Raw genomic sequence first — 26,488 nt, forward strand, 5'->3', positions numbered from 1 at the left:
TAAGTATTTCCCTGAGTTATGAAACTAAGGTTTATCGAATCAATAGGAATATCAACGACAACCATCTTCAATGGTTGCACACAAAAGAACAAACAACTTGCACCCAACACGGGCAACAGGGTTGTCAATCCTCTTGTCTTGTTATTTGCAAGCAAGTGAGGTGTGTAGATAATTGTAGATTGCAAGATAAAGTGACAACAAGTAAATAACAACAAGGTAATGAAGGTATTATCAATATGTTGTGAATAGACCCGGGGGCCATAGGTTTCCCTAATGGCATCTCTCCTGGAAAAATAGCATACGGTGGGTAAGCAGATTACTGTTGGGCAATTGACACAAAAGTGGATAGTTATGCGATATACAAGGCAATGATCATGTATATATAGGCAACACGGCCATAAAAAAATAGGCTGAATCCTGCCTGCACCTATTACTATTACTCCATTCATGAACCACTAGCCACCATGCATCTAGAGTATTAAGTAAAATAGAGTAATGCATGGAGAACAATGACATGATGTAGACAAAGTAAACTCAAGCAATATGAATAAACCCCATCAATTTATCCTTAGTAACACCAACACAAAGATGCATCGTGTCCCTTTCTGTCACTGGGATATTAAGATTCTCCAGGTTAAATCTACCACGACGCGCCTCTCTCACCAAAGAAATGTTGATGTAGTTGTCCAAACTATTTTAATAGATCGGGGGGAATTATGAAGCTATCATAATCATGCACATAAGAATCATATAAGTACTCAGAGGAGACTCAAATATTTATCATGAATAATCTGAACATAAACCCACAATTCATCGGATCCCAAGAAACGCACCGCACAAAAGGAATTACATCATTGTATTGAATATCAAAGAGAGAGACTGCCATCTAGGTACTGCCCATGGACCTGTAGTTCTATGGCGAACTACTCACACATCATCCTGAGGGCAACCAAGTTGATGAAGAGGCCCTCCATGATCTATCCCCCACCAACAGTGTGTCAGAACAGAGCTCCAGATTGCCTCCCGTTGGAAAAGCGACTTGCATAGGCGTAAAAAGTGTTTCAGGACTCCCTCTAGAGTTTTTAGGGTAGATGAGAATTTATTAGCCAAAGAACAGAGTCGGGAGGGCCACGAGGGAGGAACAAGCCATCAAGGCGGCCCAGGCCAAGCGCCTTGTTGTCTTGTGGGCCCTCGTGAGGCCTCTAGACTTCTTTCGATGCTCATTGGTCTTCTTTTGGTCCGTAAAAATCACCAAAAAGTTTCAGGGCAATTGGACTTAGTTTGGTATGGAAAACCTGAAAGTGAAAAACACGCAGAAAATTACAACTGACATTTGGCATTGGGTCAATAGGTTAGTGCTAAAAAATAATATAAAATGGTAAATAAATACCCCAAAAGTATTCTAGAATGATAATATAACAACATGGAACAATAAAAAAATATAGATGCATTGGAGGCATGTGAGGCGCCCATACGAGCAAGAACATCGGCAGCGTGGTTACTATCTCTCGAGATATGTTGGAATTCAAGGCCCTTGAATCGAGCTGATATCTTGTGGACAACATTTATATAAGCTGCCATCTTTGTGTTTTTGGAATCAAATTGTCCATTTATTTGGGAGATAGTGAGGTTAGAATCCCCCCGCACCTCAAGCCTTTGTACGCCCATCGAAGTCGCCATCCGCAAACCATGCAACAAAGCCTCGTATTCGGCCGCATTATTGGACTCAATGTACTTGATTTGTAACACGGACTAGATATTGTCGTCGGTGGGGGACGTAACTATGACACCAACTCCATACCCGCAAGCATATTAGAGCTGTCATAGTACACCGTCCAATGGTAATATGTGATATACTCTTTAGGGAGTTCGGCCTCTGTCCATTCGCCTAGAAAATCAACGAACACGTGTGATTTAATAGCTCGGTGTGGCCTGTATGTGATTTCAAAAGGTAATAGCTCGATGACCCATTTGGCTATGCGGCCCATGGCATCGTTGTTATTTATTATATCATTCAAGGGTACTTCGGATCATACCATGACCGAACACTCTTAAACATAGTGTCGGAGCTCGTGAGATGCCATGAAGATTGTGTAGGCTATCTTGTGGTAGTGCGGCTAGCGAGATTCGCATGGTGTGAATACCTTGGACACATAGTAGACCAATTTCTGTATATGTAGCTTGCGGCCTGCCGCCTCTCGTTCTACCACGAGTACTGCACTGACAACGTGATTGGTGGCCGAGATGTATAATAGCATTGGCTCCCCTGTGGTAGGTGCTGTCAGTTCCGGGTTAGTAGCTAACAGTGATTTAATTTCATCCACATATGTAATTGCCTGTTCAGTCCACTCGAAGTTTTTCGTTCGCTTGAGAAGTTGATAGAGCAGTAGTTCCTTTTCGCCGAGGCGAAATATGAAACGACTTAAAGCCGCGACACAACCCGCCTGTTTTTGAATGTGTTTTAGCTCCGCCGGGATCGCCAACTAGGATAGAGCTTGGATTTTAGCTCGATTGGCCTCTATTCCCTTATTGGAGATGATGAAACCAAGTAGTTTACCCGCGGTAACGCCGAAGGCACACTTATCCGGATTGAGCCGTATGTCATATTCCCGGAGATTGTGAAAGGTTTGTCGGAGGTCGTTCACTAGCTGACTGATGTGTCTAGCCTTGATGACCACATCATCCACGTACACTTCGACTTTCTTGCTGATTTGTTTTTCTAGGCACGTATGAATCATGCGTTGATATGTGGCGCCGGCATTTTTAACCCAAAGGGCATTGTGTTGAAGCAGAATGGCCTATAGGGAGTAAAAAAAAGTGTTTGCAGCGTGATTGGATTCCTTCATCTTTATTTGATGGTATCAGGCATCTAGGAAACATATTGATTCGTGTCCGACAGTGGTGTCAATAATTTGGTCCATGCAAGGTAAACAGAATGTGTCCTGAGGGCAAACATTATTGAGGTCTTTGAATTCGACGCATAGCCTCCATGATTTATCCTTCTTTCGAACAATGACCAAATTTGCCAACCATTCAGGGTGTTTGATGTCTCGAATGAATCTGGCTTCAAGCAATTTTGCTAGTTCGGTACCCATGTCCTGATGCTTGAAGCCGAAGAAGCGACATAACGTTTTTTTGACCGGTTTGAAACCGTCAGTTATGTTCAAGCTCTGCTCGGCCAGTCTTCGTGGGATTCCTGGCATGTTTGAAGGGTACCAGGCGAATATATCCCAATTTGCTCGTGAGAATGTGCACAATCACTACAGGAATCACCTTCTTCGCCGTCTACCATCACAGACGGCAAAGACAATATCCCGGACGGCAAAGACAATACCACAGACGACAAAGATTGTCACGGCCGACAAAATTTCTGCGTCAGCCTACGACGACATAGGACCTTCTTTGCCGTCTGCCCCCCCCAAAGCGGACGGTAAAGCTCTTTGCCGTCCGCTTTCCTTAGGAGCAGTCAGCAAAGTGCTTGAGACGGCAGCCAATAGGCGTTGCCTCCGTTAGGGGTTAACGGAGGCTTTGCCGTCTGCCTCCTCCTCCATCTTTGTTGTCTGCCTCCCCGCCCATCTTTGCCGTCTGCCTTCTCCTCCCCTCCCCTCCCCCTCAATCTTTGCCGTCTGCCTCCCCGTCCATCTTTGTTGTCTGCCGGGTCCTCCCCTCCCCCCTCTTTCCACTCTTTGCCGTCTGCCTCTTCCTCCCCCCCTCCTCTGTGCCCTCTTCTTTGCCGTCTGCCCCCAGGAAGCAGACGGCAAAGAGACTATATGGCCAGCTACTACTGCCCAGGTTGCACAGCTGGGCGCCACGTGGCACCTTTGCCGTCGGTCAGCTGACGGCAAAGGCCTTTGCCATCAGCTGGCAGACGGCAAAGAGCCTATATTGTCACATTTTTATTTATTTTATCTATTTCACAGCACATATACATATAATTCATAGCACATATATCATAAATAGGTCACAACACATATATGATATACATATAAAGCTCATCAATGCCATTTGTTCATCAACGTACATCCCATATATCAAAATAACCAACACATACTAAGTTTCATCCATATATACATACATATAGTTGCACATATATTGTTCATCCATATATACATATACATATAGTTCCACATTGTTCATCAACTGAAATAAAAACGAAAACTAAAGCACTCCAACGCCAGCTTCCATGCATGTAGTACATCCAATCTGCAAAATGGGAATAAGAAAGTTAGAAGAAGAACAACAACAACATATATATGACAAATAAGCTAAATTGAAGAAGAAAGAGAAGAAGCCAGAAGAGAACAAGGAGAAGAAAAACAAGAAGGAGGAGGCGGAGGAGGAGGAGGAGGAGGGGCAGGGGAAGGAGAAGGAGAAGGAGGAGGAGAAGAAGAAAAAGAAGAGAAGAAGAAGGAGAAGGAGGAGGAGAAGAAGGAGAGAAGAAGAAGGAGGGCTCCTTCTCCTTCTTCTCCTCCTTCTCCTTCTTCTTCTCTTCTTCTCCTCCTCCTTCTTCTTCTCCTTCTCCTTCTCTTCTTCTTCTCTTCTTCTTCTTCTTCTTCTTCTTCTTCTTCCTTCTCCTTCTTTTTGAGCTAAATGGGGTAATTATGTCATTTTAGAGAAAAACAAGCTAAGTATATAATATTCATGAGGTAACCAAGGTTCTTATGCCATTTTGAGCTGATTATGGTATTTTGGAGCTAAATGGGATAATTATGTCATTGTTGGGTTAATTAAAGCAAGGATAATATGAAAGAGGAGAAGAAAGAGGAGGAGGAGGAGAAGAAGAAGAAATCAAGAAGAAGGAGGAGGAAGAGGAGAAGGAGGAGGAGGAGAAGGACTAGAAGGTCCTTGACCTTCTCCTCCTCCTCCTCCTCCTTCTCCTTCTTCTCTTATTTTTCTTCTCATCTTCTTCTTCTTCTATCTTTTCATTTTGCCTATTTCTTCTCCTCTTCTCCTCTTGTTATAGCTAAATTACCTAATTATGTCTTTTTTGAGCTAAATGTTCCAATTATGTCATTTTAGAGGAAAACAAACTAAGTACATAATATTCATGAGCTAACCAAGGTTCTTGTGCCATTTTGAGCTTATTATGGTATTTTGGAGCTAAATGGGCTAATTATGTCACTGTTGGGTTAATTAAAGCAAGGATGATATGAAAGAGGAGAAGAAAGAGGAGGAGGAGGAGAAGAAGAATAAATCAAGAAGGAGCAGGAGGAGGAGAAGGAGGAGGAGGAGAAGGATAGAAGGTCCTTGGCCTTCTCCTCCTCCTCCTCCTCCTCCTCCTCCTTCTCCTTCTTCTGTTCTTCTTCTTCTTCTTCTTCTTCTTTCTTTTCATTTTTCCTATTTCTTCTCCTCTTCTCCTCTTGTTGGAGATAATTACCTAATTATGTCTTTTTTGAGCTAAATGGGCTAATTATCCCATTTTAGAGGAAAACAAGCTAAGTATATAATATTCGTGAGCTAACCAAGGTTCTTATGCCATTTTGAGCTTATTATAGTATTTTGGAGCTAAATGGACTAATTATGTCATTGTTGGGGAAATTAAGGCAAGGATAATATGAAAGACGAGAAGAAAGAGGAGTAGGAGGAGAAGAAGAAGAAATCAAGGAGGAGAAGGATGAGAAGGAGCAGGAGGAGAAGGACTAGAAGGTCCTTGGCCTTCTCCTCCTTCTCCTCCTCCTCCTCCTCCTTCTCCTTCTTCTCTTCTTCTTCTTCTCTTCTTCTTCTTCTTCTATCTTTTCATTTTGCCTATTTATTCTCCTCTTCTCCTCTTGTTGGAGCTAAATTACCTAATTATGTCTTTTTTGAGCTAAATGGGCTAATTATCTCATTTTAGACGAAAACAAGCTAAGTATATAATATTCATGAGCTAACCAAGGTTCTTGTGCCATTTTGAGCTTATTATGGTATTTTGGAGCTAAATGTGCTAAATATGTCATTGTTGGGTTAATTAAAGCAAGGATAATATGAAAGAGGAGAAGAAAGAGGAGGAGGAGGAGAAGAAGAAGAAATCAAGAAGGAGGAGGAGGATAAGGATAGAAGGTCCTTGGCCTTCTCCTCCTCCTCCTTCTCCTTCTTCTCTTCTTCTTCTTCTTCTTCTTCTTCTTTCTTTTCATTTTGCCTATTTCTTCTCCTCTTCTCCTCTTGTTGGAGCTAAATTACCTAATTACGTCTTTTTTGAGCTAAATGGGCTAATTATGCCATTTTAAAGGAAAACAAGCTAAGTATATAATATTCATGAGCTAACTAAGGTTCTTATGCCATTTTGAGCTTATTATGGTATTTTGGAGCTAAATGGACTAATTATGTCATTGTTGGGGAAATTAAAGCAAGGATAATATGAAAGAGGAGAACAAAGAGGAGGAGGAGGAGAAGAAGAAGAAATCAAGGAGGAGAAGGAGGAGAAGGAGGAGGAGGAGAAGGACTAGAAGGTCCTTGGCCTTCTCCTCCTTCTCCTCCTCCTCCTCCTCCTACTCCTTCTCCTTCTTCTCTTCTTCTTCTTCTCTTGTTCTTCTTCTTCTATCTTTTCATTTTTCCTATTTCTTCTCCTCTTCTCCTCTTGTTGGAGCTAAATTACCTAATTATGTCTTCTTGGAGCTAAATGGGCCAATTATCTCATTTTAGAGGAAAACAAGCTAAGTTTGGAGGAGAAACTTACCGTAGTGGTCATCAAGGAGGAGAAACACCACGGTTGCTCGCGCCGGCTTCGTTTGGAGATGGTTGCCCTAGAGAAGGGTCGTGCGATGCCGCTCGGGAGTTAATCTGCAGAAAAGATATTTTGCAATGTCTCAGTTAGCATGATGACACTCAATTATTAATACTAGTTTATACTGAAACTCACCGTGCCAATCGAAGAGAAGACGGGCATCGGCGGAGGGACTTGACCGCTCTTCTCGCACAGACCCTGAAGAGTGGGTCGTATTAGTTAGTATTGAAACAGACATTACACACATGATTTGGCTAATGTGAAAAAAAGATACCACAAAAAGCTCGTACAGGGCCCGTTGACCCGCCTCATTCCTGGCCCTCTCCTCCTCAAGCAATCGTGCCGTGGTCTGGTCCCTCTCATCAAGAGCAGCCTGGCTTGCCAATCTCTCTTTCTCAAGAGCAGCCTGGTTTGCCGCTCTCTCTTTCTAAAGAGCAGCCTGAAAAACCATTCCTCGTTACCATAATAATGATCTATGGTGACACACATAATGAAATGGATGAAAGTGTTCTTAGTCCGTACAACTAACCTCGATGGCAAGTTCGACTGGCTGTGGACGACGCGTTATCTCAGGACAGTTGCTCGACTGGGGCGCCTTGATCTCCGGAAGAGTGAGTGGACAACGTATTATCCCATCTCCAATGGCTATCGAGCCATGGGGCCTCCCGCCACCAGATATCATCACCAGCTCTGGATCCAAAGGTTCCTGGCTAGGGTTAAAGTCATCCCCTTTCGTAGCCTTCCCCGCGTCCCTGTATGCCACGAGCTTCTGGTGGGATGATATGTTGGTGAAGTTACTAGGATCATCCAGGTCAGACTCAGATAATGCCTTCGCCTTCTTGTACGAGGCAGTATGGGCCATGCCATAAACGTCGTACAAGTGTGGCATCTCAGTCTTATTGTGATGCGCCTCAAAGAGAGGAACAAAATATTAGCATAAGAATGAATTGCATGAATCATGAAGCAAATCACATACCCAGTTTCGTCCAAACTGAAGTAAGTTGGCGCTGCCTTGATGGTGTGGCACACCAACCATTTGGCTACGCCGATCCTTCGCATTCTCGTGGACGGCTCGCCAGCTGCCTGTGCACCAATCATCAACCAACGCCTCCCAACAATCCATCTTATCCGCACACCATCTCGGGGGCACCTGTAAGTTATTAGAAAGAATTTTCAGCGCTATGCCTATGAATGAAATCAAGAAAACTACGTAGAAGGACTTAAGAATAGGTAATTACCTTCATGTATTGCTCCTTCTTCAGAAACTTTCCGCGGCAATCCTTCTTCTCCTTCTTAATACCACGCGTGGCGTAGTAATCTCGAATAGCCTGCGGCCGAGCCTCGTGGTGCAAGTTCTGTAGTAACGCCTACACACGACCTCGAGAACCCTGGCCGCCGCCTCCTCTTATCCATCCTCACACCTATAGAAGGTCTACAATCAGACGTGAAAACACCGATTAGTACAATAATGAGGTATATGCTTAATTTTAGATTCTGTAAAAGGATAATTTACCCAAAAGCTCCTCATCACCATCTCGGCCCTCGTGTGGCACAAGACACCATCTATAATCTCCTCCGGCGGGGCCTGCGCAGCCTGGTAGTGCTCCCAGGCAAATCCTAGTGTAGGAACCTGACCCTCACCAGGCAACGTGACAAACCCCGGGAAATTTGTCCGGCAAAGCACACCAAGGACGGAGTTCGGCCTGCGGACTCCAAGAGGGTGTACCCATCCCCTGCAGTATGATAAGGTCAGCGCATTAGATATTTGAACAAACTTGAAGGCAAAAGCTAAAAAAAGGGTAAATGTACTTACCTATCTCCTTCAGGTTTTATCACCGGCCTCTGCTCGCGGGTAGCCGGGGCGTCCGGGAGACGTGTACTACCACGCTTGTACACGGTAGCCGGGGCCCCGTCCACCTGCACATCGCCCTCGCTATCCGTAAGCTCATCCCCGCCATCCCCGCACCCTGAGCCACCCGGACCCTCAGTCCAATCCGGCAACTCGGTACGATCCGGCCAAGGCTCCCATCCGGACCTCTCCACGTCGGGTGAAGCCTCCGGAACCGTAGTCTCCTCCGGCTGCTCCTGGGCCGAATGCACCTCGACCCGAGGCTGCTCCTGGACCGGAGTCTCATGGGACGAATGCCCGTGAACACCAAGCTCCTGGACCGGAGTCCCCGTAGCCTCCTCCGCAAACGGGTCGACCATACTAGTCCTATGCTCGGGTGAATGAGCTGGTGGTGGTGGCGAGGACGGCTCAACAGTCCTCCTGGATCTTCCGCGGCCACCACCTCTCCCTGTACCCTTCCCCTTCTTCCCTACCCGACCAGCACCTCTACTAGCGGGCAACGCCGCCGACGAAGAAGAACCCCCGGCTGGTGTCGAAAGACTGTCTGCCAAGGCTCTACGGAGAGATAGGGGTGGAAGGGAAGTACCACCCCTCGTGCGGGGCGCCTGGGAAGAACCCGTCGAGCGCTCTGGACCCGCGCCCACCATCTTTCAACACCTGCCATGATAAAGATTAAAACAAATTAGTACAACCTAAAAAAATTGAATGACTGACATGAATAATAATATGTACATGAATAATAAATATTAAAATGTATAGATATTATCTTCTGTTGCCCGGCTCTCCAAGGAGCCGGAACCCTAGCCTCCGCCGCACCTAACCCTAGCCGCGACAGCGCCATCTCACCGGCGCGTCCGCTCCAGCCCTCGCTCCCCTCCTCCCTGCCCTTACAACCTACGCCGGAGGCCCGGTAGGAACCCTAGTCCTACCAATTTGGTATCCAGAGATTCCAGGCTGATCATGTCGCTCCCTCCACCACCGCTGCCGCTCAACACCACCACCGCCCCACTGCCGCAAACCACCACCACCGCCCCGCTGGGACCCAACCCCCGCCGCCGAGCGTTGCCCCCACTACCTACGGGCCACCGTCGCTGCCGTGGGCCACCCCGGCCTTCCAGCCACTCCACGGAGGGGCGCCGCCACTGCCGCCGCAGCTGCTGCTGCAGCACTACCACGCCGCGGGCACTCCCTGGACGGTGTGGGCGGCCACCACCGCGCCGCTGGGGGGGCTGCCCCAACAGTCGCTACCGGCCACCACGGCGCAGGCGTCGGGGGTCGGGGTAGGGGGTCGGGGGTCGAGGGTGAGTGTTGTCGGGGGTCGGGGGTCGGGGGTCGAGGTTACCTATAAAACATTCTAGGTTACCTATAAAAGTTTCTAGGTTACCTATAAAACTTTCTAGGTTACCTATAAAACTTTCTAGGTTACCTATACTACTTTATAAAACTTTCCAGGTTCCATAAAAAATATTTCATGCTGGGGTGTCGTCGAGATGTCGGGTCGGGGCGTCGTGTCGGGGTTTCGGGGCATCGTGTCGGGTGTCAGGGGTGTCGTCGAGATGTCGTGTCGGGGCGTCGTGTCGGGGTTTCGGGGCATCGTGACGGGTGTCAGGGGTGTCGTCGAGATGTCGTGTCGGTGCGACAACTACTATTGCGAGCTGTTGTAATATCCTCGGTGTTAAAGTCGAATATCACCGGTGCCTGAAGGGGGTGGTCCCAACAGTAATGTTTCTGCACCGACCTGCATGGGGGTGGTTGCATGGCATAGTAGCCATGGCAGGTGCGTGACAAGCTCACCGATGTTCCCCAACGCTGTGGCTAGTGCAAGCATAGGCGGCGACCGGAGGGCTCTACACGGTCAACTACAAACCTAACAACTAACCTAACACACAGTAGGTAATTAACAACTAACCTAACAACTAACCTAGCTCGAGGGGTAATACCACTAACAACTAACCTAATTACCACTAACAACTAACAAGTAACCTAACTAACCTAATTACCATTACGTAACCACTAACAACTAACCTAACTAACCTAACTAACAATAGGTAATTAACAACTAACCTAACTAACCTAATTAATGAATTAAACGAAAAAAGGAAAAAAGGACTCACCGAGCTCCGGCGGTGGAGGAGAGGGCGGTGGAGGGGGGGCGCAGGGCGGCGGTGGGGTGTGTAGGTGGGGAGGTGGGGGGAGGCGGCGGCGGTGCGGCGGCGGCGGCGGTGGGGCGGCGGCGGCACTAGGGACGCAGGGAGGAGGAGGAGGCCCGCAGGGGGGGGGGGGGTCGCAGGGCGGCGGTGGGGAGGTGGGGGGGGGTCGCAGGGCGGCGGTGGGGAGGTGGGGGGGAGGCGGCGGTGGCGGTGGGGCGGCGGCGGCGCTGGGGGCGTAGGGAGGAGGAGGAGGCCCGCAGGGGGGGGGGGGGGCGCAGGGCGTGCGTGGGAGAGAGAGAGAGCGCGTGGGAGAGAGAGAGAGTGCATGGGAGAGAGGAGAGAGGTAGGCGCGCGGCGACCGTTAACTTTTCGGGGGTCCATCTCCTTTGCCGTCAGCCACGGACGGCAAAGCTACTCAGGCAGACGGCAAAGGGGTGGGTGGGGCCGGGGTGGGATGGGGAGAGAGGAGGGGTGGGGTGGGACAGCTTTTCCGTCGGCCATCCCTACCTTTGCCGTCTGTCAGCGGACGGCAAAGAGGTGGTTGATGGCAAATATTTATTTTGCCATCAGCCTCCTCTTTACCGTCTGTTTTTTTCCAACACACGGTAAAGAGGTTCTTCGCCGTCCGCTGGCTGACGGCAAAGATTTGGCGGACGGCAAATATAGGAATTCTAGTAGTGTATGCAAGTCAAAGCAAGAATACTTCCGACCCTCCTGCAACCAATGAAACTGAAGAGCTGCCTTGCATTGGGGGCACGGGAACCTTCCATGCACACACCATCCAGAGAATAGCGCATACGCTGGCAAGTCATGCATCGAGTACATGTACCACACATGCATTTTGAAGTTTTCTTTTCTAGCGGCATCGTATGTCTTGACCCCATTTTCCCAAGCTTCTTCCAATTCATCCTTAAGCGATTGCAGGTACACATTCATATTCTTCCCCGGATATTTGGGCCCTGGAATTATCAACGTCAGAAATATGTTCTTTCTTTGCATAATCTGCCCGGGGGGAGATTGAGTGGAATGACAAATACAGGCCAACAACTGTATTGGGTTGCCGTCATGCCAAAGGGATTAAAACCATCTGTGGCGGCGGAGACTCAAGGATTCCTTGGATCTGCCGCTTTATCCTGATGCAATCCATCGATATATTTCCACGCTTCCCCATCCGATGTGTGTACCATCATCTTATTCCCATCCGCATCTAGTTCGGTTCGTTTGCCCAATTTGTGCCATGTCATCTGTCTGGCTGTCTCTTCGACCATGAAAAGACATTGAAGTCTTGGTACGATTGGCATATACCGAAGAACACTAACTGCGATTTTGGTCTGCCTCTTCTCACCCATACCGTTGTCTATTAAAAGATACCTGCAAGACTCGCAATTGGGACAATAGTCCAAGTGTGCATACTCCTTCCTAAATAAGATACATCCTTTCTCACATGCATCTATCTTCTCATAGGGCATCTTAAGTACACGAAGTATTTTGTCCGACTCGTACAGGTTTGCAGGCATGACATGGACTTTGGGTAGGAAACGTCCAAATAGTGCCATCATCGCGTCGTAGCATTCTCTTCCCAAGTTGAACTGAGCCTTCAGAGCCATTACTTGTGCAATTGCATCCAGCTGACAGAGCTCAGTGTGCTCATGGAGAGGACGTTTTGAAGACTCCAACATTTCATAAAAGGCCTTTGTAGATTCCTCCATCTCATCTTCCGAATCCCGAGCATCATCAAAGTCTTGCACCATGTCTTCGATCCCAGTACCATGCTCGTCCGTGCGACGAAGACCACCTCAGCTCTTGTGCGTTGTATAGACTCACCATGAAATGTCCACACTGTATAATTAGGCTTAAAACCCCTCCTCTCCAGGTGTTTAATCATTACAGCCTCTGTCGTCTTTTTATAGTTGTCGCATCCAGGACAGGGGCAGTAGTTTCTTTCCTAGCCATTTGCGAATGCGGCTTTCACAAATTCCTTTGTTTTGAAAAACCATTCTTTCGTCATCTCTTTCTGACTAGGTTGACCGGTATACATCCACGCATGACCATTCATCTTGCGTAGCTACTAAAGACAGAAGAAATATATTTATATATAATTTAGCATTTATATTCATTGGTTAATCAGGTTCACCATTTTATTACGTCCAGGCAACCTACACGCTAATAGGTAAAGATAGGTCCTAATCCCTCCCGAGTATGTGTAGATTGGGTTCATTTTCCCATGCTCTGCTCCGGATCCAACGCAAAATTTCGGCAGCACCTCCCCGTTGTTCTCCTGATACACGTCTCTGCAATAAACAGAGAGGATGTGCATCCGGAGAACAACGGGGAGGCACTGACGAAATTCCGCATCGGATCCAGAGCACAGCATACGGGAAAACGAACCCAATCTACACATACTCGGGTTGTCCATGGATAATGTTGGACAATTCGAAAGGATGGCGATTATTAATATGCAAAGACATGCATATTTATAGATGTCGCCCTTTCGAACGGGAGACGCATACTGGTCACGCATATTGATAAATTAATTGAATTACCTAAATCTAGAAAGTTTCATCCGGAAACCGAGCCACAGTAAATGAAGGGGCGAGGAGGAGATGGAATTTGTACTGACCCACGAATGCAGGGGCGGAGCTCGTACAATGCACGGGCAGGTCTTCGCACAGCAGATCTCACAACGACGAGACAACTATCACATATAAATCCACCCGATCAACACAAATATTCCAATTATGTCATTTTAGAGGAAAACAAGCTAATTATATAATATTCATGAGCTAACCAAGGTTCTTGTGCCATTTTGAGCTTATTATGGTATTTTGGAGCTAAATGGGCTAATTATGTCATTGTTGGGTTAAAAGAGGAGAAGAAAGAGGAGGAGGAGGAGAAGAAGAAGAAATCAAGAATAAGGAGGAGGAGGAGGAGGAGAAGGATAGAAGTCCTTGGCCTTCTCCTCCTCCTCCTCCTCCTTCTCCTTCTTCTCTTCTTCTTCTTCTTCTTCTTCTTCTTCTTCTTCTTCTTTCTTTTCATTTTGCCTATTTCTTCTCCTCTTCTCCTCTTGTTGGAGCTAAATTACCTAATTATGTCTTTTTTGAGCTAAATGGGCTAATTATCCCATTTTAGAGGAAAAGAAGCTAAGTATATAATATTGATGAGCTAACCAAGGTTCTTATGCCATTTTGAGCTTATTATGGTATTTTGGAGCTAAATGTTCTAATTATGTCATTGTTGGGGAAATTACCCTGCTCCATGGACATGCACCTACCACGCAAAGTTCGCAGGTCCACAAGTTTTCCTTTTGGTCCAGAGGACTTTCCAGGTTACCTATACTACTTTTCAGTTTATATAAAACTTTTTGATATTTTCTACATTTGAGGATGGTAATATTATTTAAGTTGTCCTGTTTTGCTCCGGTACCAATAAATATAGACGATACATTATTTTCACACACTTGATTTCAACAAAAGAACATGTGATCTTCTTTGAAGTAGTCTTGAACCTAAGCAATAATGATGGGCGAATAAACTAACAGAATCTACCACTAAATCTACTAATTAACTAACAGAATCTACCACTATAACTACTAATTAATTCCAAAAAACTAAATACCAAACATCTGATCTTCTTTTTGTCTTCTCCTCCTCCTATTCTTCTTCTTCTTCTTCTACTCCTCCTCCTCCTCTTCTCCTCTTCTCCTCCTCCTCCTCTTCTTCTTCTTCCTATTCTTTCTAGTAAGCTAACTAACTAACTAACCTAACTAACCAAGCTAACTAAACCTATCGCTAAACCTAGATAGCACTAAACAGCAAAAAAATAACAAAAACAGAATCTACCACTATAACAAAAACAGAATCTACCACTAAGTAACTAAAAAAGAATCTAGCTACCACTAAATACCAAACAATAAAAAATCAACTTCTTCTTCTAATTTCTCTTCTTCTCCTTCTTATTTTTTTCTTATTCTCATCTTCTCTTCTTCGTCTCTTCTTCTTTACTTCTTCTCCTTCTTATTATTTTCTTCTCTTCTTCTTCTTTTTCTTCTTCTTCTCCTTCTTATTTTTTTCTTCACCTCTTCTTCTTCTTTTTCTTCTCCTCCTCCTCCTCCTCCTCCTACTCCTCTTCTTCTTCTCCTCTTCTTGTCCTCCTCCTCCTCCTCTTCTCCCCTTCTCCTCCTAACTAAATCTACTAACCTAACTAAAACTACTAACCTAACTAAATCTACTAACCTAACTAAAACTACTATCCTAACTAAATCTACCACTAAAACTACTAACAATAACAACTACTAAAACTACTAAAAAATAATAAAACTAGTAAAAAATAATGCGGGTGGGGGGTGGGGGTGGGGGTGTGGGGGCTCACCGAGAGGGACGGCTATGGAGGGGCCGGGGTGGCGGGGGTGGCAGGGTGGCGCCGAGGGTGCCAGGTGCGGCGGCGCGACGGTTGTGGGGCAGCGGCAACGGCAGCGGGGGCGAGGTGAGAAGAGAGAGAGGGACGGCGGCAGGGGCGGCGACCCGACGGGGGCTGCGGCAGGGGCGGCGGCAGGGGCAGCGGCAGCGGGGGCGAGGTGGGGAGAGAGAGAGAGGGGCGGCGTCGGGGGCGACAGGGCCGACAGGGGCGGCAGTGGGGCGCGACAGGGGCGGCGGCAGGGGCGGCGGTGCGACGGTGGTCCTGGCGGCCGTTACAGAGAGAGGAGCCTGCGGGGTGGGGAGAGAGAGAGAGGGGCGCGCGGGGATGAGCCGTTACAAAGAGAGAGGGGCGGGGTGGGGGGGGGAAGGAGCCGTTAACGGAGTTAGCGCTTTGCCGTCTGCCGGCGGACGGCAAAGAGTCTAGAATCTTTGCCGTCTGCCTCCGGACTCTTTGCCTTCCGCTAGCAGACGGCAAATGTCCGACTCCTGTTTGACCTAGCCACCCCGCGGTCAGGTGGGCATGTCTACATCTTTGCCGTCTGCCTCTGGACTATTTGTCGTCCGCTAGCAGACGGCAAAGAGGTGACAGATGGCAAAAAGACTGTATGCCATCAGCCTGTGCTTTGCCGTCTATTTTGCTGAAGCTTACGGCAAAGACAATCTTTGCCATCAGCTAGCAGACGACAAAGACTAGGCTGATGGCAAAATACCGATTTCTAGTAGTGAGTGCCTCATCGATCGTGGGGTCTAGCTATCCTTCCTTGGACACTATTTTATTGGGGTCTATCGGATGCACTTGAAATTTGACTATTTCATTAGTGGGCTTGAAGGATGTGGACATGGGCCTTGTCGACCATCGATCGTAATTCGGTTAGCTCTTCAGCCATAAGGGCATCGAAAAGTGCCTCGAGGGTGAGCGCTGCAGTTTTGTTTTCAGCCCACACAGCTCTGTCCGGGTTGCTTGTGAGAGTAATGACGCCGTTGGGTGCAGGCATTTTGAGTTTCATGTACCCATAATGTCGTATGACCTGAAATCGCGGGGATCGGGACGACGTTGGATGATCCAACGATGGTCAAGAAGCTTATGGATATGGTGTCAGATTTGCTATATGTTGTGGTAGCCAACATCGAGTAGTTTTGCAACCCCAACACCATGCCGTTCGAGGAAGCGCTTGGTCGGCTGAAGGATTTTGATGAGCGCTCACAACTACTCGTGCAGGCCGACGACGAGCGTGCGGAGGAGCAGCTGATGCTCACGGCGGCTCACTGGGTGGCGCGGCGGCAAGAGAAGGGCGGAGGTGGCTTCGACCACGATGACGATGGTGCAAGTAGCACGACATTGGGCGGTGGATGGAAGAGGCGTGGTCGCTGCCACAACGGCGGCCAACACGAACACTTCAAGTGCGAGTGCCCAAGGCCGCACAATGTGGAGGCGGTGGAGCAGGCTCTTCTACTGGACGTCGAGGTCGAGGGGCCGGCACTCCTCTAGGTCGTGGCTTAGTGGGGTGAATGTAGGCATAATAAGTCACGGTAGGGCGCGTTGGGTGTGCGTGTGTACGTGCGCAGGCCACGTCGGGTGCGTGGTTTGTGTATGTGAGTGCGGACGTGTGCTGCACATGGGTATTTGTGTATGTGTACACCATGTGCATGAGTCTAGGCCCATGTTATTAGTGAGCTGCACAGTGAGATCGTGGGTGTTCTGTTGGAGCTTGCCGCAAGTCGTGCCCGTCCGAGCGCGTTGAAGGCACGCCTAGAGCGGGCGGAGCATGGACATGATTGGCGAGTGAAGCCATGGGTGCGTGCCCACGGCGCTGGCTCGGGGTATAATGTCATGTGGTGATTGTTGTAACAGAAAAGGGTGATCTAGTTCATGCTCGAGGAGAAAAACGCCGTTTCTGCGGCAAGTATTTGTGCACCGGGAAATCCTCTGTATCCCCTCTCTCTTTGTCCCATCTTGTCAAGCTCTGCCCGCGCCTGAAGTCCGACACATGAACTGGCTGCGGCGGTAGTCGATGCGCCCGCACCTGGTCCATGAGTTGGATGTGTCGTGCTAGCTCATGTCGCACCCATGAGCTGGCTCACGCTGCATTGTTCCTGCTCACTCAGCTACTCTCTTAGAAGGACAGGTCCAGGCTACTGATGCTTGTGTGTGTGTTCATTGCAATGGTGGTGGTCCTCATCGTCATTGTCATGCCAAAGTCACCACGTCGTACATCAAGTGTTTGCTAATGAAAATAGAGACTACATGCTTCCCCATGAAGATGTTAAAAATGAACAATTGAAGTGTTCATCTAGGGCTAGTGTTTGGGATGGCCCTGTCTTGGTAGTACCCACAGCATGTGCAATCTCCATTTAGAATGATCACCAAGGCAAGACATTCAAATCATGTAGGTCAAAGCATTGAACTATAGGTGACCATAAAAGTGCATGTGGCCTCTTCATCATCATGGCACTGATACACTTGTGCACTACGTGGTGGAGAAGAGTGAAACATCAGCTAACTCGAACGAATACTCTCAACTCGTCCGGGTCACGCATTGCAAGCACATTTTTAATATGACTTGCGGTTAAAGAGACACGAAACGGATGCGCACGTGTGCTCTGGCTGTCCGTTTCATGCCGCATGTCGGTCGTCCAACTACCTCCCATCATCCTTATTTACTCCACACGCATGGGCGGATCGATCGGTCCGCCATTTAGCCTCCCCGTCCACGTCCTTTTTATGGGGAAACCGTGGATTATTGTTGTAGGGGAACGTCGCATGGGAAACAAAAAATTTCCTACGCGCACGAAGACCTATCATGGTGATGTCCATCTACGAGAGGGGATGAGTGATCTACGTACCCTTGTAGATCGTACAGCAGAAGCGTTAGTGAACGCGGTTCATGTAGTGGGACGTCCTCACGTCCCTCGATCCGCCCCGCGAACAATCCCGCGATCAGTCCCACGATCTAGTACCGAACGGACGGCACCTCCGCGTTCAGCACACGTACAGCTCGACGATGATCTCGGCCTTCTTGATCCAGCAAGAGAGATGGAGAGGTAGAAGAGTTCTCCGGTAGCGTGATGGCGCTCCGGAAGTTGGTGATGACCTTGTCTCAGCAGGGCTCCGCCCGAGCTCCGCAGAAACGCGATCTAGAGGAAAAACCGTGGAGGTATGTGGTCGGGCTGCCGTGGAAAAATCGTCTCAAATCAGCCCTAAAACCTCCGTATATATAGGTGGGAGGGAGGGGACCTTGCCTTGGGGCTCAAGGAGCCCCAAGGGGGTCGGCCGAGCCAAGGGGGGAAGACTCCCCCCCCAAACCGAGTTGGACTTGGTTTGGTGGGAGGGAGTCCTTCCCTTCCTTCCCACCTCCTCTTTTTTTTCTTTTCTCTTCTTGGCGCATAGAACCCTTTTGGGCTGTCCCACCAGCCCACTAAGGGCTGGTGTGCCACCCTCAAGGCCTATGGGCTTCCCCGGGGTGGGTTGCCCCCCCCGGTGAACTCCCGGAACCCATTCGTCATTCTCGGTACATTCCCGGTAACTCCGAAAACCTTCCGGTAATCAAATGAGGTCATCCTATATATCAATCTTCATTTCCGGACCATTCCGGAAACCCTCGTGACGTCCGTGATCTCATCCGGGACTCCGAACAACATTCGGTAACCAACCATATAACTCAAATACGCATAAAACAACGTCGAACCTTAAGTGTGCAGACCCTGCGGGTTCGAGAACTATGTAAACATGACCTGAGAGACTCCTAGGTCAATATCCAATAGGGGGACCTGGATGCCCATATTGGATCCTACATATTCTACGAAGATCTTATCGTTTGAACCTTGGTTCCAAGGATTCATATAACCCCGTATGTCATTCCCTTTGTCCTTCGGTATGTTACTTGCCCGAGATTTGATCGTCAGTATCCGCATACCTATTTCAATCTCGTTTACCAGCAAGTCTCTTTACTCGTTCCGTAATACAAGATCCCGCAACTTACACTAAGTCACATTGCTTGCAAGGCTTGTGTGTGATGTTGTACTACCGAGTGGGCCCCGAGATACCTCTCCGTCACACGGAGTGACAAATCCCAGTCTTGATCCATACTAACTCAACTAACACCTTCGGAGATACCTGTAGAGCATATTTAGAGTCACCCAGTTACGTTGCGACGTTTGATACACACAAAGCATTCCTCCGGTGTCAGTGAGTTATATGATCTCATGGTCATAGGAATAAATACTTGACACACAGAAAACAGTAGCAACAAAATGACACGATCAACATGCTACGTCTATTAGTTTGGGTCTAGTCCATAACGTGATTCTCCCAATGACGTGATCCAGTTATCAAGCAACAACAACTTGTTCATAATCAGAAGACACTGACTATCTTTGATCAACTGGCTAGCCAACTAGAGGCTTGCTAGGGACGGTGTTTTGTCTATGTATCCACACATGTAAATGAGTCTTCATTCAATACAATTATAGCATGGATAATAAACGATTATCTTGATACAGGAATTATAATAATAACTATATTTATTATTGCCTCTAGGGCATAATTCCAACAGTCTCCCATACAGTTCTGGTGTTGATCATGCTTTGGCCGTGGAAGAGGTTTAGTCAGCGGGTCTGCTACATTCAGATCCGTGTGCACCTTGCATATATTTACGTCCTCTCCCTCGACGTAGTCGCGGATGAGTTTGAAGCGTCGTTTGATGTGTCTGGTCTTCTTGTGAAACCGTGGTTCCTGTGCTAAGGCAATGGCACCCGTGTTGTCACGGAACAAGGTTATTGGATTCAGTGCGCTTGGCACTAGTCCAAGATCCGTCATGAACTGCTTCATCCAGACACCCTCCTTAGCCGCCTCCGAGGCAGCCATGTACTCCGCTTCACATGTAGAATCTGCTACGACGCTTTGCTTGGAACTGCACCAGCTTACCGCACCCCCATTAAGAATAAATACGTATCCGGTTTGCAACTTAGAGTCGTCCGGATCTGTGTCAAAGCTTGCATCGACGTAACCTTTTACGGCGAGCTCTTTGTCACCTCCATACACGAGAAACATCTCCTTAGTCCTTTTCAGGTACTTCAGGATATTCTTGACCGCTGTCCAGTGATCCACTCCTAGATTACTCTGGAACCTACCTGCCATACTTATGGCCAGGCTAACATCCGGTCTAGTGCACAGCATTGCATACATGATAGAACCTATGGCTGAAGCATAGGGGACGCAGCGCATAAGCTCTCTATCTTCATCAGTTGCTGGGCACTGAGTCTTACTCAATCTCGTACCTTGTAAAACTGGCAAGAACCCTTTCTTGGACTGTTCCATTTTGAACCTCTTCAAAACTTTATCAAGGTATGTGCTTTGTGAAAGTCCTATCAGGCGTTTTGACCTATCCCTATAGATCTTAATGCCTAGAATGTAAGCAGCTTCTCCTAGGTCCTTCATAGAGAAACTTTTATTCAAGTAACCTTCTATGCTCTCCAAAAAGTCTACATTGTTTCCAATCAGTAATATGTCATCCACATACAATATTAGAAACGCCACAGAGCTCCCACTCACTTTCTTGTAAATACAAGATTCTCCAACCACTTGTATAAACCCAAATGCTTTGATCACCTCATCAAAGCGTTTGTTCCATCTCCGAGATGCTTGCACTAGTCCATAAATGGATAGCTGGAGCTTGCACACCTTGTTAGCATTCTTAGGATCGACAAAACCTTCGGGTTGTATCATATACAACTCTTCCTTAAGGAAACCGTTAAGGAACGCCGTTTTGACATCCATCTGCCAGATTTCATAATCGAAAAATGCAGGTATTGCTAACATGATTCTGACGGACTTAAGCATCGCTACGGGTGAGAATGTCTCATCGTAGTCAATTCCTTGAACTTGTGAAAAACCCTTTGCCACAAGTCGAGCCTTATAAACGGTCACATTGCCGTCAGCGTCCGTCTTCTTCTTAAAGATCCATTTGTTCTGAATAGCCTTGCGACCCTCAGGTAGTACCTCCAAAGTCCACACTTTGTTGTCATACATGGATCCTATCTCGGATTTCATGGCTTCTAGCCATTTGTTGGAATCTGGGCCCACCATTGCTTCTTCATAATTTGCAGGTTCGTTGTTTTCTAACAACATGATTGATAAGACGGGATTACCGTACCACTCTGGAGCAGCACGTGATCTCGTCGACCTGCATCGTTCGACAGAAACTTGAACTGGAGTTTCATGATCATCACCATTAACTTCCTCCTCAACCGGCGTCACAATGACAGAGGTTTCCCCTTGCCCTGCGCCACCATCCAGAGGGATGAGTGGTTCGACAACCTCGTCAAGTTCTATCTTCCTCCCACTCAATTCTCTCGAGAGAAACTCCTTCTCGAGAAAAGCTCCGTTTTTAGCAACAAACACTTTGCCCTCGGATTTGAGATAGAAGGTGTACCCAACTGTCTCTTTTGGGTAACCTATGAAGACGCACTTTTCCGCTTTGGGTTCCAGCTTTTCAGGGTGAAGCTTTTTGACATAAGCATCACATCCCCAAACTTTAAGAAACGACAACTTTGGCCTTTTGCCATACCACAGTTCGTATGGTGTCGTCTCAACGGATTTTGATGGTGCCCTATTTAAAGTGAATGCAGCTGTTTCTAATGCATAACCCCAAAATGATAACGGCAAATCAGTAAGAGACATCATAGATCGCACCATCTCTAATAGAGTACGATTACGACGTTCGGACACACCATTACGCTGTGGTGTTCCAGGCGGTGTTAACTGTGAAACAATTCCACATTGTCTTAAGTGAGTACCAAACTCGAAACTCAGATATTCACCCCCACAATCAGACCGTAGGAACTTGATCTTCTTGTTACGATGATTTTCCACTTCACTCTGAAATTGCTTGAACTTTTCAAATGTTTCAGACTTGTGTTTCATCAAGTAGACATAACCATATCTACTTAAATCGTTAGTGAAGGTGAGAAAATAACGATATCCGCCGCGTGCCTCTATGCTCATCGGACCACACACATCGGTATGTATGATTTCCAACAAGTCACTTGCACGCTCCATTGTTCCGGAGAACGGAGTCTTAGTCATCTTGCCCATGAGGCATGGTTCGCACGTGTCAAGTGAATCAAAATCATGTGACTCCAAAAGTCCATCAGCATGGAGTTTCTTCATGCGCTTTACACCAATATGACCTAAACGGCAGTGCCACAAAAATATGGTGCTATCATTGTTAACTCTAACTCTTTTGGTCTCAATGTTATGTATATGCGTATCGCTATCAAGATTCAATATGAACAATCCTCTCACATTCGGTGCATGACCATAATAGATGTTACTCATAGAAATAGAACAACCATTATTCTCTGACTTAAAAGAGTAACCGTCTCGCAATAAACAAGATCCAGATATAATGTTCATGCTCAATGCAGACACTAAATAACAATGATTTAAGTTCATCACTAATCCTGACGGTAACTGAAGTGACACTGTGCCGACGGCGATTGCATCAACCTTGGAACCATTTCCTACGCGCATCGTCACTTCATCTTTTGCCAGCCTTCGTCTATTCCGCAGTTCCTGTTTCGAGTTGCAAATATGAGCAACAGAACCGGTATCGAATACCCAGGCACTACTACGAGAGCCGATTAAGTACACATCAATAACATGTATATCAAATATACCTGATTTTTCTTTGGCCGCCTTCTTATCTGCCAGATACTTGGGGCAATTGCGCTTCCAGTGACCCATACCTTTGCAATAGTAACACTCCATTTCAGGCTTAGGTCCAGCTTTGGGTTTCTTCGATGGATTGGCAACAGGCTTGCCGCTCTTCTTCGAATTACCCTTCTTTCCTTTGCCGTTTCTCTTGAAACTAGTGGTCTTATTCACCATCAACACTTGATGCTCTTTACGGAGTTCAGACTCTGCGACTTTCAACATCGCAAACAACTCGCCGGGTGACTTGTTCATCCCTTGCATGTTGTAGTTCAACACAAAGCCTTTATAGCTTGGCGGCAGTGATTCAAGGATTCTGTCAGTGATAGCTTCTTGCGGGAGTTGAATCCCCAGCTCAGCTAGACGGTTTGAGTACCCAGACATTTTGAGCACATGTTCACTGACACACGAGTTTTCCTCCATCTTGCAAGCATAGAATTTATCGGAGGTCTCATACCTCTTGATCCGGGCGTTCTTCTGAAAGATAAACTTCAACTCCTGGAACATCTCAAATGCTCCATGATGCTCAAAGCGACGTTGAAGTCCCGGTTCTAAGCCATACAAGACTGCACATTGAACTATTGAGTAGTCCTCCTTACATGTTAACCAAGCGTTCTTAACATCCTGATCAGCCGTAGCGGGTGGTTCATCTCCTAGCGCAGCATTAAGGACATAGTCCTTCTTCCCAGCTTGTAAGATTAGCTTAAGATTACGAGCCCAGTCTACAAAGTTGCTTCCATCATCTTTCAACTTAGCTTTCTCTAGGAACGTATTAAAATTCAGGATGACTGTCGCGTGAGCCATGATCTACAACACAAATATATTCAAAGTGGACTTAGACTATGTTCAAGATAATTAGAGTTTAACTTAATCAAATTATTTTCTAAACTCCCACTCAAAAAGTACATCTCTCTAGTCATTTGAGTGGTTCATGATCCACCTACACTATCTCAAGTCCGATCATCACGTGAGTTGAGTATAGTTTCAGTGGTAAGCATCCCTATGCTAATCATATCATCTATATGATTCATGATCGACCTTTCGGTCTCATGTGTTCCGAGGCCATGTCTGCACATGCTAGGCTCGTCAAGCTTAACCCGAGTGTTCCGCGTGCGCAACTGTTTTGCACCCGTTGTATGTGAACGTTGAGTCTATCACACCCGATCATCACGTGGTGTCTCGAAACGACGAACTGTAGCAACGGTGCACAGTCGGGGAGAACACAATTTCGTCTTGAAATTTTAGTGAGAGATCACCTCATAATGCTACCGTCGTTCGAAGCAAAATAAGGTGCATAAAAGGATTAACATCACATGCAATTCATAAGTGACATGATATGGCCATCATCATGTGCTTCTTGATCTCCATCACCAAAGCACCGGCACGATCTTCTTGTCACCGATGCCACACCATGATCATCCATCAACGTGTTGCCATCGGGGTTGTCGTGCTACTCATGCTATTACTACTAAAGCTACATCCTAGCAAAATAGTAAACGCATCTGCAAGCACAAACGTTAGTATAAAGACAACCCTATGGCTCCTGCCGGTTGCCGTACCATCGACGTGCAAGTCGATATTTTCTATTACAACATGATCATCTCATACATCCAATATATCACATCACATCGTTGGCCATATCACATCACAAGCATACCCTGCAAAAACAAGTTAGACGTTCTGTAATTTTGTTGTTGCATGTTTTACGTGGTGACCATGGGTATCTAGTAGGATCGCATCTTACTTACGCAAACACCACAACGGAGATATATGAGTTGCTATTTAACCTTATCCAAGGACCTCCTCGGTCAAATCCGATTCAACTAAAGTTGGAGAAACTGACACTTGCCAGTCATCTTTAAGCAACGGAGTTACTCGTAACGATGAAACCAGTCTCTCGTAAGCGTACGAGTAATGTCGGTCCAAGCCGCTTCAATCCAACAATACCGCGGAATCAAGAAAAGACTAAGGAGGGCAGCAAAATGCACATCACCGCCCACAAAAACTTTTGTGTTCTACTCGAGAAGACATCTACGCATGAACCTAGCTCATGACGCCAATGTAGGGGAACGTCGCATGGGAAACAAAATTTTTCCTACGCGCACGAAGACCTATCATGGTGATGTCCATCTACGAGAGGGGATGAGTGATCTACGTACCCTTGTAGATCGTACAACAGAAGCGTTAGTGAACGCGGTTGATGTAGTGGAACATCCTCACGTCCCTCGATCCGCCCCGCGAACAATCCCGCGATCAGTCCCACGATCTAGTACCGAACGGACGGCACCTCCGCGTTCACCACACGTACATCTCGACGATGATCTCGGCCTTCTTGATCCAGCAAGAGAGACGGAGAGGTAGAAGAGTTCTCCGGCAGCGTGACGGCGCTCCGGAGGTTGGTGATGACCTTGTCTCAGCAGGGATCCGCCCGAGCTCCGCAGAAACGCGATCTAGAGCAAAAACCGTGGAGGTATGTGGTCGGGCTGCCGTGGAAAAATTGTCTCAAATCAGCCCTAAAACCTCCGTATATATAGGTGGGAGGGAGGGGACCTTGCCTTGGGGCTCAAGGAGCCCCAAGGGGGTCGGCCGAGCCAAGGGGGGAAGACTCCCCCCCAAACCGAGTTGGACTTGGTTTGGTGGGAGGGAGTCCTTCCCTTCCTTCCCACCTCCTCTTTTTTTTTCTCTTGATTTTCTCTTCTTGGCGCATAGAGCCCTTTTGGGCTGTTCCACCAGCCCACTAAGGGATGGTGTGCCACCCTCAAGGCCTATGGGCTTCCCCGGGGTGGGTTGCCCCCCCCCCGGTGAACTCCCGGAACCCATTCGTCATTCCCGGTACATTCCCGGTAACTCCGAAAACCTTCCGGTAATAAAATGAGGTCATCCTATATATCAATCTTCGTTTCCGGACCATTCCGGAAACCCTCGTGATGTGTGTGATCTCATCCGGGACTCCACCAACCATATAACTCAAATACGCTTAAAACAACGTCGAACCTTAAGTGTGCAGACCCTGCGGGTTCGAGAACTATGTAGACATGACCCGAGAGACTCCTCGGTCAATATCCAATAGCGGGACCTGGATGCCCATATTGGATCCTACATATTCTACGAAGATCTTATCGTTTGAACCTCAGTGCCAAGGATTCATATAACCCCGTATGTCATTGCCTTTGTCCTTCGGTATGTTACTTGCCCCAGATTTGATCGTCAGTATCCGCATACCTATTTCAATCTCGTTTACCGGCAAGTCTCTTTACTCGTTCCGTAATACAAGATCCCGCAACTTACACTAAGTCACATTGCTTGCAAGGCTTGTGTGTGATGTTGTATTACCGAGTGGGCCCCGAGATACCTCTCCGTCACACGGAGTGACAAATCCCAGTCTTGATCCATACTAGCTTAACTAACACCTTCGGAGATACCTGTAGAGCATCTTTATAGTCACCCAGTTACGTTGCGACGTTTGATACACACAAAGCATTCCTCCGGTGTCAGTGAGTTATATGATCTCATGGTCATAGGAATAAATACTTGACACACAGAAAACAGTAGCAACAAAATGACACGATCAACATGCTACGTCTATTAGTTTGGGTCTAGTCCATCACGTGATTCTCCCAATGACGTGATCCAGTTATCAAGCAACAACACCTTGTTCAG

The sequence above is a fragment of the Hordeum vulgare genome, chromosome 2H (assembly GCF_904849725.1).
Source record: "Hordeum vulgare subsp. vulgare chromosome 2H, MorexV3_pseudomolecules_assembly, whole genome shotgun sequence".
Taxonomy (NCBI): Eukaryota; Viridiplantae; Streptophyta; class Magnoliopsida; order Poales; family Poaceae; genus Hordeum; species Hordeum vulgare.